Here is a 15,804-nt window from a genome sequence, read left to right as displayed (position 1 = left end):
TACAGCCATAATCCCACAAACCCTGCTAGCAATCTGAAGTGTCACTCATTACACATGATAAAACTTCCATGAGACACACATCAGCACCTGCCACAGGCCACGGAAAGTTGACCATGCTACCAAATCCCAAACAAACATAAAAACCCCACACAGAATGCACAGTTAGCATAATCAGTGAACAGTGGCACCAGCAATCTATGTGAAGAACCTGAACATACCCATCATTAGAAGCACCCACTGTGAAACATGTCCCCCTTAAGAAGTAGTGTTTCACCACAAGCTAAGTCAGTTCAAAGTGAACACACACAGTGCCAGACCCACACGTAAACACCACACACATATCAGCAAATGCCATTCACTTACCTGTCCAGGGAACCCACCTGCGTTGCATACGATGCACACCTTTGGGAGACGCTTCGACTACATTGAATACTAAGCATTGTAACAGCACTAACAACATGACATCACATGATTGACCAAAGAAAATATGCAGAGAACAGAAAGGGGGGCTCCAACCACATATCAACTTGGTGACAATACATTGCTATTTGTATGTCTTCTGATTTTTTCAAACTGAGTTACATAACCATGCTTCAGAAGAAAGCTTAGTATCCCTTAGTTTCGTAGTTTAAATGTGGACTCAATCCATGTAGATATCAAAGAAAATAAGCAGACACCACCCACTGCAGGAGCAACACAGGGTGAATGGAAATTGACAGTGATCATCCCAGAAGTACAGTGTACCACAAAAGAAGGAGGGAGAGAGAGTGACACAGAAAGGGAATCACAAGGAAAAGACAGATCAAGGATTACACTGCCCGCTCTACAGATGTACAATGACATGCTGTACAGCACAGCAGGTGCGCCCATAGAGGAATACTGGCATGTCAGCATGCAAAGGACATATGAGATCAGCAAGACATGCAGCAAACATGCACAACATTGACACATGCTTAACATGCAAGACATTGCTAAAGCTTACCCTCTGACTGTGCCGGCATAGTGTCAATCCCACATCACCTTCACCTGGAACTGTGTTTCCTAATCAGGTACTGTCATGATTCCTGCCCCTCATGTCCCCAGCCCTCCAAGATGTCAGCTGGAGCCAGGCCACGATCACCTACATGGCCCTCAAGGGCCTCTCCATCCCTCCAAAGACCCACTTGGAGTCAGACTTGGCGCTTGTGGCACCAGACTCACTCACTCCCATAGGATAACATTGGGGATTGGACTTGTAGTGCATTGATGGGGACAAGATAGATACCCCCACATATTTCAGTTCCCAGAACTGCATGTACGGTCTAGTCTTTTGGGTGTGGTTCAGCCCAGAGGCACCTGGGATATCCAGAGGCTCTTTAAGACACACCCAGGCTGAGAAACCTGCTTTGCGTTTTCTGCACCTGCAGCGTGACACTCACCGTGTTCGGATCGGTCTCCAGTAGGCCTGCATCTTTCTTCTGTGCTCAGCTCCTGCAAGAAGAAGAACACTGTTAGGAACAGCCTTACCTTGCGGCGCTTTTGCCCATCAGTCATCGCTCCTTCTGTTCTGCGGGCATCTTCGGCGGTGAAATTACCATCCCGGCACGCCGCTTCCTAAGGAAAAGGGAAAAGAACAGAAAAAAGGCATTAGTAAGTATTCTGCAAATCCTTGCTTATTTTTAAATACTGTACGAGCTTCAAACGCTTACCTGAATCCCAGCCGCTCTAGGGGAACTGTTTCTCCAGAACTTCTCATCCATCTGCAAGAGGGAAAAGACACTCCAGGTTAGCGTGGAAACATCTAGAGGCGTCGCATACCGCGCTTACCCACCGCATTTGTTCTTCATAACCGGCATCCACGCTGAAAACGTTGCGGCACCTAAAAGACACAGAAAAAGAACTCAGTTCACTGCAAATACAAAAGGGGTGCATCACGCTCTCACTCACCTTCAGCGCTACTCAGCAGCACGCCGCCATCCCTGGACGCCGGCCATCATCTAAGGAAGGAAAGGAACGAAGTTAGAGAACTGTTTAAAAGACTCATTATACTTACCTGTCGGACTCTTGCCAGTGAAGTAACTAGGCAGCAACGGGCCCGCATCAATCAACGCGCCCGTTCACTGAAGGCAGGACGGAGAGCACACTATCCAAGAAACCAAGGTGAGCTGTGGATCAAAGGGAAGGGTTGGACCCCGGGGAAGAAGGGGTTCAAGCACACAGAGACAATAGGGAGTTAAACTCTACCAATCCTGTGTTTCAGGCCCAGTCTCCAGTCGAATAGCTTCCAGGGAAGGGTTTGAGGTCGTAAGAGGTCAGAACAGGCTGAGTGACGTCCCCGTGGATACCAGGTGAGCGTTACAGGTACAGGAAGGACAGTGCCTGGTGGAGGGCATGGGGAGCATGTACTTCAAATGGTGCAGGGTGTCTCACCCGGGACAGCATTCACCGCCACATCACAAATTCACAGATTACTGAAACAGCATGGGAGAACACATTAAAACAGCCAATGTGATGTAACATTGACAGAGCACACATGTGCAACAGAACACCAAAGCAATAATTACCTGCACATGCCATCTGGTGCACCACCATGTAAACATGCCAGTTGACTTCACTAGGCATGCCAGCATGTACACCACAGCACACGTGTTGTCCTTGAGGTGTTAATGGCACACCTCAAGGGAAATTAAGAAAAGAATGAACAAAAATTACAACCAGAAAAGGGCAAAACAAAATATGCAATGCCAACATCCAGGCCTGGGGGTGGAAAGGAAAATTAAGAAAGAAAAACAAGATAAAAAATGTCCTTCATGGACCAGGAGCCCACCCAGGAGGAGGAGGGGGGCAGGGTGCACATCAACTCACATAAGGGTGGATGTTGAAAAAACAATTCCCTCCATGGGCTCATGGACTGCACGGCTATCTTGGACCAGGTGGCAAGTCTCTGCTGTGACCTGGGTAGAATCAGAAGGTGGTAATGGTGCGGGAGGCTGACCACGTAGTGCCCTGGCCTGGTCCTCAATGGTAGCGGCCAGGCGGGACACTGATGAATGCATCTGCAACATGAAGCTTCGGAGGTCATCATGCATGACCTCACGGGATGCACACATTTTCTCCGAGATGGTCTGCCTCAATAGTTGCATCTCATGTTGGTACTCTGTCCTGTGGGCTGCCTGTTCCACTTTTACTGAAGCTCTGTGGGTCAACAACTCATGCCTCAGGGCTTCCCTGTGGGCCCAACACTCTTCAAGCAGGGATGCCTGCATAGACCTCAGATCGGCCCATCGGCTCCTGCTGTTGGCCTCCATGTGCAGCCTGTGTGAGCGTCAAAAGGACCACAATGCATGCAGCTCGTGATCCACCTGCGTTTCTGGTGGGATCATGGATCTGGCCACCCTATCCATGCCCTCAGACAAGATCTCATAGGCAGCACCCTGTTGTTGCGCGACACGCAACAGTGGCTGCTCCCACACTGTCTCCCCAGCCTGCACACATCCACCATGTGTGCCGGGCCCACATCTGCCTGGCCCAAGGGAGCATCGCCCTTGCTGTGATGACACAGTCTGTGGCTGCAGGACTGCATCCCTCCCTTGGACATCTGGCCCAGGACCAGAACCCAATATATGGGAGCATGGCCTTGCAGCCATAACCAACACAGATGACCATGACTGAACCGACTGGGCTTGTGATGGCACATGACAACCTGCAGACTTACGGGCAACAACAGCTCCAACACTTGGTACACTCACCTCCGACAGCATCAAGGATTGGATATCCGGTTCAGCACCAGATCTACTGGATTCATCGGAATCAGTGTCAAACCTTGACATTCCCAGGATGGACTGTAGCACCGGTGGATTCTCATGGGCTACCACACCACGTCCTCCACTGGTGGTCTGGTCCGGCTCAGACTCACGTTCCTCCTCTACCTCCTCCCCTGCATCTAGTGCCTCATCACCTGCACAATGACATATAAAGACATGAAGATTCATGTTAGTTGCATTGACAATAAACATCTATATCATATTGCTGTCCTGCAACACATTGCTGAGCATGGTACCATGCGAGAATTTGCATACACACACTATGTACAAGAAGCCATCTGATCATGGCATATGCAGCATCATCCCATGTCCCTGACCATGTAGCCATTGGACACATTTACAACACAAATGGTTCTCTGAAAGCACATTCTGGCCCATGGCACAGCAAACTATTGACAAATACATGTTAAATCATCATCATGTGGCTATGTAACATGCTATTACATTACATGTGAACATGTACACACATATTCACAGTCAAGTGCACATCAATTACGTACCACACCAGTGTAGAACTGGCACAGGGAGTGGAGTCCCTGGTGTGTGATATGGAGAGAGCAATTACATGCACTGGGAGATAGGAAGAAGGGACAGTGACACACAAGAGGAACAGGGGCATGGACCCATGGAGTGTGTGCTGAATGTGGGAGGTTAACAGGGATGAATCATGACAGATATTAGACAACGGGGTCAGTGCCATAGCTTCAGTGGGGATGTGCACAGTGTTGGAAACTGCAATGTCACTCATGGCACACTGTGAGGTCAGCTGGAAGTTTTCATGGAAGTTATCTGCAGCATGGAACCACCTATGTACATGTGTTGATGGACTATTTACACCATGCAGTGCATGATGTGTAACACATGCTTCAGACAGAAGCACTTGTCTAGCAGAGAATAGTCACTGACATCACTGATGCAGCTAACCAGATGCCACGTTCTGGTAGCATGTTGAAAATGTTGTTTGTGTATGCTGGTGGGTGATGACTACTGTCACAATGCCATGTGCAATGGATGTATGACACATGGGTTGTATCCACGCTAGAGTACACAGTGCACGAGCCAGTACACCATGACATGGTTCTCCCAGGGCAGTCATTCAAATGCAGGCACAAGTACAACACAATCATACTTCTTGTATTTTTAGCCAATCAACATACTCAGGATGCACAAGCTTGGTCACTCATCAGACGTGGCCTTGTAATATTCCAGGCCACCCAAGCCTTGCACCTGATCCATATGAATGAACTGGCTCATGACCTGTTCATGCGGGGTGAGCTCCTGCTCCTCTGGTGGCCCCCTCCAGTTTCCAGAGCAGAGGTGAGGTTGGCACCCATCTTGAATTTGGTGCAATGGTTGAGGTCATGCCACTGCTTCATGACCTGGGAAGCAGTGCGCCTCTCATACACTTAGGCATTTATGTCATCCGTGACATGCTGCCAATGCACCATATGCTGAGCAGGTGTAAGTGTGCTCCCTGGTTGCTGGCACATGTCACGGTGGTGTGCGCCCACGTAGTCCATGAGGATTTGGAGTTCGTTATCATTGAAGCTCCTCTTCCTCAACATGGCAGTGTCCTGTGCCATGGGGTTGAGCCTCTTCCTGCTGTGCAGTCTTTATTTTCTTGGCACGTGATGCAGACCAGGGATGTAATTTCACCAAAATGCCAGGGGTAGCGGAAGTGACTCACACGCCCCCTGACCTCTGATGGCATCACAGGAAATAATGTCATTTGACCCCACCCTGAACTGACATCACAGGAAGCGATGGAACACGACCTTTCACCCCACGACAAAACAAGAAATGGCTTCACATAGCATTGTTTCTGAGTACACTACGCGAAATATGGTTACAATAACACTGTAAAGTAATATACATTTCATACAAGAATGGATCACCATATGTATCGTTAATATCAGTGCGTATAGGCCCATATTACCAAATCACTGTGAATGCAAGCAGATGTCCAAGGCCAAACGATAATGATGTGTTATTATATATAGCACTTATGCTTAAGCGCTTTATAGAGAACAAATATACATACAATATCACCTGACCTGTGTTGCTACTTATTTATCAACCTCAGCAGGATGAAAGGCTGAGTTCACCTTGCTGGGAGTCGAACCTACAACCTGCAGATCACACACACATTGCAGCAGCCAGCGCTCAATCCACTGAACTATCTTACCGGCTATATCCATCAGAAAACCAGACACTCCAGAAACACAGAGCCACATGCTGCCGGCCACAGCACAGAGCTTCAATTAAAAAAAAAAAAAATTACGCAAGGAAGACCACAGGGGTAGAAAGGGAGACCTCTGGGGTAGCAGTTGCGACCCCTGGCAACTCCTAAATGACATCCATGGTGCAGACCCTGTGTGGCTGGGACCATTCAGGGCACCAGATGCTGGACCAATAGTGGCCTGGGCCATGGCATCACCCACTGATTCTGGGACATCAGCATTCCCTGAACGTCCCTTACCCTTCGGGCCACAGACGGCAGCTGCCACTGCAGGTCCCTGATTTGGGGGGTAGGGACAGCAGCTTCTGCTGCAGGTCTCTGTCCCTGGGGGGGGGCTGCAGCTGCCACTGAAGCTCCCAGGCCATGGTGGGGTGGGCCAACATCTTTGCCTGCATGTCCCTTACCCTTTGGGCCATGGACAGCAGCTGCCACTGCAGGTCCCTGACCCTGGGGGGTGGAGAATGCAGCTTCTGCTGCAGGACCCTGACCCAAGGGGCGGGGGCAGCAGCTTCTGCTGCACATCCCCAACCCCGGCCACCTCTGCCACCTTTCCCTCTTGGGGCCTTTCCACACATGGTCCAGATGGACTTGAATATTGGTAGGCACACTAAGCAATTGTCATGGGCAATCCGAGTCAGGCAGCAGTGTACGTGATGGAAATCGTACTGCTGTGGTTCAGCAAGGCTCAAAAGTACCCCTGGTGACAGAAAACAGGAAGCATAATGCACAGGCACCACAAAAAACTAAAGAAATGCATACATGAGACATCGATAGCTTCCGTAAAAAGAAAAAGCACTATGCGATACACTGTGGCACCCAGCAACATGGAAAATGCATATGCGTAGCCCAGAAAGCTACTCTGATGGTAATACGTGATACACAGGGGGCACCCAGAGTATGGGAAATGCGTACGCAACTCACTGTTAGCCTCAGAAAAAAGAAAAGTACATGCGCCTATGCGCATAGGCAAATCCCCCACCAAAATAAGAAGTTCGTACTGTCCCAGAAGTAAATGATTTGCGTGGCACCTGAAAAATCGCAGTAATCCACTCGTCCGTCTATTCCCAATTGTACGTACGAACTGATTTGCTTCTACGCATACTTATGTATCCCGATTTGGGTGTACTGAATGCCAGCGCACAGCACGTTTCACGTCAGTTACGAACAGAGGCCCTTTCCTCTGATTGCACATGCCCGCGCTAATTTTGAAAGTGCAAAGTAATAACCATCACTATGTTTCCGGCTGCCCACTCGTTAGACAAGTAATACCCATGCATCTGCCTACAAGCCTTTTTACCTGTCTCCTGCTGCCCTGAGCTGCCTCCTACTGAGCCATCTGCTTCTACCTGCCCACTGTGTGCGCCTGCTGCCCACCTGTCCTGCATTTTGAGTGCCAGCTGTCCAGCCATTGTCCGTGCTCCTGTCCTTGGCCCTGTGACCAGCTCAATCGATTCAACAGACTCCCAACGTGCCATACCATCACCACCGCTCCACAGCCCATCCCCAGGACCACCTTGCCCACCCACACCTGCCTCGGGGGTTGCCCTGTCAGTACCAACATCATTTGACCATAGTGGAAACCCCATGACAGCGAGGCAGGGGGCTGTCAACTTCAATGCCAGGAAATTTGACATCCTGGTGGAGCACGTCCTGGGGAATTTTGATGCCCTCTTCCAACCACATCTGCAACTCAGCAAGGAAGGATGTCAGCTGATCTGGAATGGGATCATGGATGCCATCCGCACAGAGGGGGTGGTATCATGGTCCTTCAAGCGCTGGGAGGACCTTAAATCCAGGACCCACAGCAAGGACCTGCACTTCCTCTAGGCCTGTACCACCATAGAGGAGCCTAGGTGCCGGCTGTCTATCACCAACATGTGGGTCCTGGAGAAGTTTTACCCGGTGCTGCACATGTAGGTCAGAGAGTTGCAAAAATGGCTGGAGTCGTCAGGTCAGTATCCAAGTGTTGCTAGGCTCCACAGTGCATGTTCCTGCATTTTGGGAGAGAGCACCTTAGGCTTACAGCAAGTATGCCTCTAACACGGATGTCTGCGTGCATGAAAGAGACAGTGCTCTCCATGTGTGCAGTGCACCGTATTTGCCTTGTGTGCTGTACTGGTGCCTTTCAGAACGTGCACGTGTTTTGTTACTTGTGTATGAGACATTCCGGTGTGACAAGTGTGACAATTGAGGTAGTGTTAGCCACGTCGTGTGCATGCATGGTGTTCATGTGTATGTCTCAAAGATGGGAATGTGTGGCTAGCCATAACTAATGGCTGGATGAAACAGGTGCATTTCAATGTGTGACGTAGTCATGTAGCGGGATTGCAGTTGACGGTAGTCTGATGTGACTGCTCATCGCACTGCTTGAGGACTGTCAGTTGATGTGTGTGCATGACATGTGTATGAGCACATGATGCATGTGTGTATAGCATACGCAATTGATTGGTTGTGACAGTGGCATGTCCCCTGATGTGAATGTCTGTTGGGATGGACAAGCATGTATGTGCATGTATGTGTATTGCATGTACATGTGTGTTGTGGTGGAGGATGATGGTTCGTCCCTTTACTAGTGGTGCAGTACCCTGATGTTTGTGTTCTATGTCTCCTTATCTGTGGAGCAAGACAGCAGGGATGCCTCCACCAGGCGGAGGTGCAAGGCCCAGCCACGCCCCCAGGACTGCACATCATCGGGGAAGGAGGTGGCTGGTGCCACGCCGGGACCATCGGGCAATACTGCTGCGGGTAAATCCAAGAGGGCGAAGGTGGCAGTGGACTCCTCAGCAGCGGGGGAACAGGTGGGTCAACACAGCGGCTATCCAGTGCGGAAGATGCTCGGGAGTGATCCAGGTTGGCGGGGGTGGAGGAAAAGGAGGCGGCCGTACAAACAAAGCGGGTCAGGTGGGGGTGGTGAGGTGGGGGTGAAAACTGCAGTCCTGCCCCTGGGGCATGAGGTTGTGCAGGCCCTACTTGTGGTGCCTGTGCAAATTCATGTCCCTTGGCCAGAGGCTGCAGCTGTATGCACCTGCCGGCATGTCTCAACTCAGACCCATCCCCAGGTGTCGGATGTTTTCACCCAGACTGACACCCCAATGCCGGTGGCTGTTGCCATTCAGGACACTGTGGTACCCCTGCAGCTCGGTGTGGTGAGGCGCAACAGCATCATTTGTGATGATGTGCAGGCTCACCGTGCACTGCTTGCACATCATCACCAAGACGTATGCCGTCTCCTCACATGGCTCGCAACTATCCTGATCCAGTTTGTGCTGCATGGGCTGTTCAATAAAGCAACCCCCTCCTCATCGTCCTCCTCTGTTCGCCAGTCGTCCTCCTGGGCGCCTTCAAGCCCAGATACCACCAGGGCCCCCTATGCACCAGTCCCACCCATATAGCTCCTTTTGATGGAGCAAACATCCCTGCCTGAGTTGGGACTCAACAGTCAATCGGCTGAGATTGTCACCGTGCCGATCCAGGCACCGACAGGAGCACCAGCAATGGAGGGAGAACAGGCACCCATGAGCACGGCATGGGCGGTACACCCCTGGGTAATGTCATCAGCCCAGAGGGTGTACACACGAAGCAGGCACCGGGCGCTGTGGCAGCAGCAGGCTCTAAGGAGGAAGCTTTCATTCACAGGGCACAATATCACAAGGGGCCATGTACACAGCGTCAGGCAGGATGCTAATGTGGAACTGCAAAGCAGAACGTCTTCCGTGTTCATGTTTTATGGGCAGCGCATCGGAGCCGAGAGGCAGTGAGCTCAGGAGGCGAGAGTATTGATGTCCAGGGCGGAAGTTGTGCTGCGTCGAGCAAGGAGGCGGGCTGCCATCCTGGAGGCAAGTGGCAGGGAGGCTGAGGGGTTGGAGCGTCAAATGCTGGAGGCCCTGCAAGCCCTCAATGAATCAACAGAGTCCTGCCTGGGGGATGTGGACGCTGCGCTCGATGATGCCCTGGTCCAGAGTTTGAGTAACATTGGGTATGAGATGGACTAGCCCGCTGCATATGTACATAGTTATTTATTAGTAGGTTTCCTTTTATTTTTGGAGCAGACGATTTGGAAATGTCTCCCCTTTTGTCATGTATATAGTTCTTTAGGTGTAGGTTTCCTTTTATTTTCTTTTGGGAGCAGACTATTTGGACATTTCTCCCCATTTTTCATGCATAAAGTTATTTAGTTGTAGGTTTCCTTTTTTTTCTACCAGAGTTTTCAGACATTACTTACCTATTTAAATTGTATGTAGTTATTAGGCATGGCAATGGGCATCATTACAGTAGCGGTATGGTAACAACAGTGCCAGTAACTCTCGGCACCATTGCTACCGTACTGCCATACTACGAGTTCTGTGAGCGGGTGCCTTACTGCCCGCCAGGTCTGACCTGGTGGGTGGACCGGCACCCGCTCGCAGAAAATGACGGTAGGTGCTACCGTCCTTCCTATTCCCATTGACCCCTATGGGACTGAAAAGGGACTAATATTTACCGGCACCCGGCTTCAGAGAATTACCGGATCCGCCGGGGCCGGAATGTCCCGGTAAATCCCCGAAGCCGGGTGCCGGTAAAATAATGACTCCGGCGGCAGCCGTGCCAATGTTTTTGTTTCATTTTTCATTTACATGGACAACTTCATTATTTTTTTGTTTTAATAAGTATGATGTTAATACTTTATGATAATATATTTTTTTGGGGGGCTAAATTCCTCGCTTCTTGATGTTCATTTGGGTGTGGTCCGGTTTGCTAGTTCTATTTTGAGACCTTGCTTCTCTCCATTGGTAGTCATTTGTCTGCTTGCATACATGATTGTGTATTGTTGTGGCTGAAATGTTTGGAGAGGGCAGGATCCACAGGTGGCTGCCAGGTGGAGGTGTGTCAATTAGATGGATGAGTGTGCACTGTCAAATGGTATTTGCTTTCACCTGTGCTGCATCACTCTGTGTTTGACTTCACTGTGTTCAGGGTGGAGGGAGGTGAGCTGACTGTGGGAGTGTTCCATGGGCAACATCAGGGCACATGACTTTGTTAATGATGTTTGACACACATCTTGTGCGTACACCTTCAGCAGCATATGGTATCACAGATTTCATTATCTCAGGTCTTGGTTTACCTCTACCACTGGCATACAGTATTGTCAGAATTTGAATATTCAACAGTGGCTGCACAGTTCACCAGTGTCGGTGAGTTGTGTACTCCCTGTGTGCCCTATCCTTCACCCATGCATGGAACGGTAATGTGATATTTCACGGACAGGTTTTCTTGTACCCAGCACACTCACGCTCAGGCTGCGACACACCTGCCCATAGTGTATGTATGTATGACACATCATTGGTACGTTTGCTTCCGTCGTGGGCACACATTCGGTAATTTTGCTTTGATGACATGCCATTGTCGCATGGGCAGCAGGTCCCACTTTTAACATTCACTTGTCTAATGTTTATGTTGGCTGATGATTAAGGACATGAAGCGTGTGTGTGTGTGTGTGTGCAGATGCTCCACTCATGGATGTAGCTCCAGTGAATGCACAGATTTTGATTTGCAGGAAACATGTTCCAGACGATAATCATGCTGCAGCCAAACCACAGATGTTCAGGTGACCATCAGACGAATTCTGCAGTGAAGATGTGTCACGCTGTCAGGGTACTGCCTGCAGGGGGTGTCCTAACTGAGGGGGGTTGGGTGGCGGTGTCCCTTCTGGATAGTGCTGCCTGCAGAGGGTGTGCCAGGTGATGGGTGCTAGTGTCCCTTCTGGAGGGGGCTGCCTTCATTACTGTGTGCCAGATGATGGGTTCTTGGGTGGTGGTGTCCCTTCCAGAGGGGGCTGCCTGCAGGGGGTGTCTCAGGTGATGGGTGCTGGGAGGTGGTGTCCCTTCTGGATAGTGCTGCCTGCAGAGGGTGTGCCAGGTGATGGGTTCTTGGGGGACGGTGTCCCTTCTGGAGGGGGCTGCCTGCAGGGGGGTGCCAGGCGATGGGTACTGCGGGGGTGGGGGCCCTTCTGGAGGGTGCTGCCTGCAGGGGGTGTGCAAGTTGATGGGTGCTGGGGGTGGTGTTCCTTCTGGAGGGTGCTGTCTGCAGGGGGTGTGCCAGGTGATGGGTGCTGGGGATGGTGTTCCTTCTGGAGGGGGCTGCCTGCAGGGGTGTCCCTTCTGGAGGGGGCTCCCTGCAGGGGAGGTGTCAGGTGGTGGTTGCTGGGGGGTGCCCCTTCTGGAGGGTGCTGCCTGCAGGGGGTGTGCCAAGTGATGGGTGATGGGTGCTGGGAGGTGTTATGTCCCTTCTGGAGGGGGCTGCCTGCAGGGGGTGTCCCTTTTGGAGGGTGCTGCTGTGGGGGGTGTCCCTTCAGTAAGGGCTGCCTGGGTGGTGTCACAGGTGATGGGTGCTGGGGTGATGTCCAGTCTGGAGGGGCTGCCTGTGCGGGGTGTCACAGGTGCTGGGTGATGGGGGGTGATGTCCCTTCTGGAGGGGGCTGCCTCCAGGGGGGGTGCCAGGTGATGGGTGCTGGGGGTGGTGTCCCTTCTGGAAGGTTCTGCCTGCAGGGGGTGTGTCAGATGATGGGTGCTGGGGGTGGTGTCCCTTCTGAATGGGGCTGCCTGCAGGGGGTGTCACAGGCGATGGGTGGTGGTGTCCCTTCTGGAGGGGGCTGCCTGCAGGGGATGCCCCTTCTGGGGGGGCTGGGTGGTGGTGTCCCTTCTGGGGGCAGATGGCTGCCTACAGGGGGTGTGCCAGGTGATGGGTACTGGGGGTGGTGTCCCTTCCAGAGGGGGCTGCCTGCAGGGGGTGTCCCTTCTGGAGGGGGCTGCCTGCAGGGGGTGTCACAGGTGATGGGTGGTGGTGTCCCTTCTGGAGGGGGCTGCCTGCAGGGGATGCCCCTTCGGGGGGGGCTGGGTGGTGGTGTCCCTACTGGGGGCGGATGGCTGCCTACAGGGGGTGTGCCAGGTGATGGGTACTGGGGGTGGTGTCCCTTCCAGAGGGGGCTGCCTGATGGGGTTTCCCTTCTGGAGGGGGCTGCCTGCAGGGGGTGTGCCAGGTGATGGGTGCTGGGGGGTGGAGTCCCTTTGGAGGGGGCTGCCTGCAGGGGATGTGCCAGGTGATGAGTGCTGGGGGGTGGTGTCCAGGCTGGTGGGTGCTGCCTGCAGGGGGGTTGCCAGGTGATGGGTGCTGGGGGGGTGGTGTCCCTTCTGGAGGGGGCTGCCTGCAGGGGTGTCCCATCTGGAGGGGGCTCCCTTCAGGGGAGGTGTCAGGTGGTGGTTGCTGGGGGGGTGTCCCTTCTGGAGGGTGCTGCCTGCAGGGGGTGTGCCAAGTGATGGGTGATGGGTTCTGGGGGGTGTTTTGTCCCTTCTGGAGGGGGCTGCCTGCAGGGGGTGTCCCAGGTGATGGGTGGTGGTGCCTTTTATGGAGGGAGCTGCCTGCAGGGGGTGTCCCTTCTTGAGGCAGCTGCCTGCAGTGGGTGTGCCAGGTGATGGGTGCTGGGGGGTGGTGTCCCTTCTGAAGGGGGCTTCCTGCAGGGGTTGTTCCAGGTGATGGGTGCTGGGGGTGGTGTCCCTTCTGGAGGGGGATGCCTGTAGGGGGTGTCCATTCTGGAGGGGGCTGCCTGCGGTGGATGTCATAGGTGAGAGGGGACTGTGTGGGGGTCTCCCTTCTGAAGGGGGCTGCCTGCAGGGGTTTACCCAGGTGATGGGTGGTGGTCCCTTCTGGAGGGGCTGCCTGCAGGGGTGGTCCCTTCTGGAGGGTGCTGCCTGCAGTGGGTGTCACAGGTGAGGGGGGATAGTGGTGGGTGTCCCTTCTGGAGGGGGCTAACTGCAGGGGGTGTCCCAGGTGATCAGTGCTGGGGGGTTGTGTCCCTTCTGGAGGGGGCTGCCTGCGAGGGCTGTCCCAGGTGATGGGTGCCTGGGGGTGGTGTGTGTACTACAGTCATTCATGTGCAGTCGATGGGTATGTGGGCAGGCTGGGCGCTGAGAGTATAGGGAGGACTCCGGTTTTTGTAATGGGTGTGACCTACACTTATGAGGGGGCGCACAATTTCTCTGGGGTACAGGCTGGCCTTGCATGTGAGGACATATTTTTTCTCTGGGGTGCGGCCGGTGATTGCGAGTTGTTGGTGCGCAATTTCACTGGGGTACGGGCTGGCCTTGCGTGTGAGGGCACGCATTTTCTCTGGGGTCTGGCTGGGGATTTCGAGGTGTTGGCACATGATTTTGCTGGGGTACAGGTTGGCTTGCGTGTGAGGGCATGCGTGTTCTCTGGGGTGTGGCCGGGGATTGTGCAGTGTTTTGGTGTGCGGTTTTGCTGGTGTACAGGCTGGCCTTGCCTGTGAGGGCACACGTTTTCTCTGATGTGCGGCTGGGGATTGCGATGTGTTGGCGCACAATTTTACTGGGTTGCTGGATGCTGGGATAGTGATGGCGCACTGTGTTAGTCCGTTCATTTGCTTTTTGGTGTGCGTGGAGGCGTGTTGGGGGCATTCCGCGCGCAGCTTGCTATTACTTGCGCGACGGCTACTGATGCCTCTGGAATTCATGAATAAGCGTGCCGTGCAATTTTTGATTTGCGCCACAGCTCACGCAGCGTCCTTCTCGGCACGCTGCCCTTGCGCCATTTCTTCGCACAGTTCCATGAATCAGGGCCTCTGGATCATCTAAGTTTATTCTGTAGACAATGCATTGGATGTTAAATTAATTTGATCTGGTACGTTGATTAACAAAGAAATCAATTACCACTGAGCAAGAAAAAAAACTAAAACAGGCAGTTCTTGACTGTTACAATATATAACATGACATATTCTACAATTACAATGATATGCATGTATGTCAAAAGGAAAACGTGTACCTAACGCAAAATATCCCCACGTTGAGTGGACACCATTAATGTCCAAGATCTTGCACCCAATCAAAAAATAATATCTTTCTTAAGAGGTAAAACTACAATAGAGGGAACAAATAGAATGTTACGTTTGATCATTGTCTTGTACATGCAATAGAGCAGCTCCATCTGAATAACCTCCCTCCACTATAAATGACTCAAAGTATGTGAATGGCTCAGCACAGGGCCAGACGTGAATGCTTCTTCAGTTGATTAAAGAATGTCTCTGCTTTCTCCCCTCAATGGAAAAAAAGCTGAGTACTACTTCTTGAAGATGCAGAGTGATACCAGAAGCATCGTAAAGGCAATTCTTGCTGCACTGTCTATTAATAAGGAAAACCTAAGAAAATACTAGTCATTATGGGGTTGTCAGTAAAGGTTAAAGATGGAGCATTTAAAAATACTGAATGCTTTGCCACATGCCTTTGTGTGTTGGTGATTACCTTCACGCAAAGCATTAACAGATGCAACTTTAGCATATGTGGTAGTCCTGCATGTGGAAATATAGCATGCCTCATTGGAGTGCAACGGGACTCTAAAATGGGGAATAACTGAATGTGGCATGTGCAGGGAAATGTCTTCTCTGTGAAAGGGACAGTGAGCTAAAAAGACTTGCTAGAGTCTCTCCCAGGGGTTACTCACCCAAGAACAGGTCATAGGGATGTGTTTGTGCTGGTAGAGAGATTCCCAGACCCCCCCTTGTTTTGCATAAATTAACTCTGGGTCTCACCCTAAGTTAAAGGGCAATCCAGACGTGGACCCCTTGCTCACTGTTCTTAGAGAGGCATAGCATCACCTCACTGATGATGCCTGACAAGGCTGAAACAGGTGTATGGGGTTGCTGTTGGTACTCTTTTCAGAGGAGAATTGCCTAGTATTTCGGTGCTGGACTGCCCCTGAGCAGGAAAAGGACTG

This window comes from Ambystoma mexicanum, chromosome 3p, assembly GCF_040938575.1.
Source record: "Ambystoma mexicanum isolate Mex_15411 chromosome 3p, UKY_AmexF1_1, whole genome shotgun sequence".
In the NCBI taxonomy this organism is placed as follows: domain Eukaryota; kingdom Metazoa; phylum Chordata; class Amphibia; order Caudata; family Ambystomatidae; genus Ambystoma; species Ambystoma mexicanum.
This window is presented reverse-complemented; position numbering follows the sequence as displayed.